This window comes from Octopus bimaculoides, chromosome 9, assembly GCF_001194135.2.
Source record: "Octopus bimaculoides isolate UCB-OBI-ISO-001 chromosome 9, ASM119413v2, whole genome shotgun sequence".
In the NCBI taxonomy this organism is placed as follows: domain Eukaryota; kingdom Metazoa; phylum Mollusca; class Cephalopoda; order Octopoda; family Octopodidae; genus Octopus; species Octopus bimaculoides.
In genome coordinates, this window is record NC_068989.1 from 64,875,348 (window position 1) to 64,878,460 (window position 3,113).

At 39.5% G+C, this 3,113-nt stretch overlaps 1 protein-coding gene across 9 annotated transcripts in view; it reads right to left on the bottom strand.

The window, feature by feature from the left end:
- LOC106879147 (potassium voltage-gated channel subfamily H member 7) overlaps positions 1-3,113 on the bottom strand; it is a 703,964-nt gene that overhangs the window by 232,292 nt on the left and 468,559 nt on the right. The gene's annotated exons all lie outside the window — the stretch shown is intronic.

Consider the following 3,113-nt stretch of genomic DNA (forward strand, 5'->3'; position numbering starts at 1 on the left):
GAGAGAGAGAGAGAGAGAGAGAGAGAGAGAGAGAGAGAGAGAGAGAGAGAGCGCTGTACCAAAATTCGGCTAGTACTCATTCGTATCTGAGTTGACTGGGCCAGAAATTGAACCTGTGACATTACTATCATGTGCCGAACATATTAATCATTAGGACATGCACCTTTCCATATCTTTAACAGCTTTGATAAAATTTAACAAATGCAAAGTGAGTACAAAGTGAAACTGCGAAGCCATGTAACTGTGTAATTTCTGTATATATGGCTATTCAGAATGCATATGGTTGAATTATTATATTAACTGAAATCAATCGATAAGCTCGTTTGTCATATGTAGAAGCCAACGCTATTCTATCGCATCAGTGGTCAAGATTCTTACTGTAAGCAACCAGTTTCAGCTGATTCACCCTATCCTCCAGGCCACGCGACTTCACACAATAGTTTATACGATGTGTCATTCATAATTCACAACAGCCTTTCTTCCACTGGTTAATTTATCCTATCTAATCACCACCTCAAATTTCAAGGTACACACAGAACTCTCTACGATATTAAGTCAAAACCACGTTTACGAGGTGTTCCGGTTAAATTCATGAATCTTTTTTAGGTCTCCTTTTTTTTTTTCAGGAACAGCTTGATGTATTGGGGAACCATCAACTGCATTGGAGAGTATAAAAATGACAGTTGTAGCTGAGAAAAATTTAACTGACATAGAGGGCAGGAAGTTATCTGAATATTAGCAAAGCGCTACCTGTATCATCATAATTCGTGCCGAGTATCAAAATGCCGATATCTACTCAATGCTCTTTGAACACTGAAAAGGCTGTAAGAAGTAACATGAACAGCTGGAACGGTGACTACGAAGCAAGCCGTGCCCAACAGGAAAGTTCACAGCAGGGGTTCTGACTGCGTTCGCAGGCCGGAATTGAATCTCGCATCTTTAAGCAGAGTTTTAGGCTCGATTCAGACAGGTATGTAAAACTGCTGGAGAGGGTTGCTGCTGAAAGGCCATTTGTGTGGCAGCAGGATTCTGTTCGTTACTATACCCCCGCAAAGCTCCAATTTCTAGCTTCCTAATTCCACTGTGTATGTGTATGTGTGTGTCGGGGAAAGGGTGCGGTCGAGAAAGACACCAATTGCTCTGCCTACAACATCAAGGCCAAGCAGGTAGCTAAGAAGAAGGAGGTGATCGAAGATCCTCCAGGGACACTGAGAGGAACGCATGAACCAAGTTCCGAAGCCGGACTGAGGCCATGGTGGAAGGTGAGGGTGTCTACTTTTAGTGAACTGTTATCTCCCACTTTCATTTTTAAACTGAATATTGTGTTTTTCTTTTATCCTTTTATATAAATTGTGAAATCTGGCCCGAACACCTTGTACATAACTCTATGAGTAATATGAATATTAATCATTTTATGGTCCAAAGCAAATTTCTTTGTTTGCTTATTATTTATCAAATTGTTTAGCCAATTTTAAATGTGAAAGAACTGCGGTTGAGTTTTGGAAAACTTCATTAAACTAATCAACCAGACATATTCATTACTCTCTCATTCTCTCCCTCCCCTTTCGATCGCTTTTCTTTACGCGTGTGTGTGTGTGTGTGTGTGTGTGTGTGTGTGTGTGTGTGTGTGTGTGTGCGTGTTCGCGCGCGTGCCACACACACATACACACACACACACTCAAACACACACACACACACACACACAAACACACACACACACACACACACACACAAACAAACACTCACAGACAAGACACACACATGCTTACCATTTGTTGCCAGTGGCACTGTTCATGAACGAAGATGATTAGCTAGTTTACGGAAGTGGCGAGGCTGTATTGATTTGATCAATGTTTTAATTGAGTCATCAGAGAAATCTCCAAGAAAACCCTGCCAAACGAACATTTCCAATTCCGAATTACTGATAGTCTAATGGACATAACATTTACTGACAGACAAATGCGAAAAGAAATGACTGGAACACAATCTCTACCTTGAGGACGAAATCCAATAAAAGACCATCGACTAATTTACGACACATCACTTACTAATGCAATACAGCTACAAACATAGTTACATGTAAGAATCCTTCCTTTCGTCCATCTTCTTTCCTATAATGAAGTCTCAGACATTCTTGGCAATACAAAGTGAATAACATTCGATCCTTCTATATTTTCATCACTTTAGTATGTCACCTAAACAAATCGCCGTAGAATATAATTCCTCCATCTTCGTTTCTGTACTGAACTCTCAGACATTCTTGACAATATAAAGTGAATAATATTCGATCTATCTATATTTTCACCACTTTAGTATGTCACTTAACAAAACCCCGTAGCATACTATTCGCCAAAGGCTTATCTCCTCACAACTGCTACCTTCTTAAATTGTCTCCCAGTACACGACGCTATTGTTATTTAGCGTCAGATGTGCTCTGATTGAGTTGGTGCATGATCAAAGACAATTCATCCATGATTAACCCGTCTACCACTTCATTGAGCATTAAATATAACATCCCATTCTTAACTTGGTACCATATGACCATAGGGCATTTGGCTTCCTCGCTTTTTCAGGTTTCCTTGGCGACTTATTTCCCTGTACATGTTTACTTGCAGGATCAGATGTTGAATTTCAACTGCAATAGAGAGAATCATACAAATGTTGGCTCTCCTGTCTTCATCACAATACCATTTGACAATTATTTAAAATGTTAGAAACATGTATGAATACAAAAATGATAATATTGCTGCGATAACACTATCATTACGAAAATTATTTGTACCTGGTTAGGTTTTCCCAGAAAATAGGTCAAGTTGATTTCCATTTTCAATGCGGATGCCATTTTATATAGGCACCGAATTTCAGGGAAATTCGAAACAAACTTGACGTCAAATAATGCATTTTATTAATGGGCTGACCTCTCCAATGTGTTGTTGTTGTTCTTGATGTTGTTGTCGTTGTTGTTGTTGTTGTTCTTCTTCTTCTCCTCCTCCTCCTCCTCATTCTTCTTCTTCTTTTTCTTCTTCTTCTTCTTTTTCTTCTTCTTCTTTTCCTCCTCCTCCTTCTTTTTCTTTTTCTTCCCCTTCTTCTTCTTCCCCTCCTCCTCCTCCGCC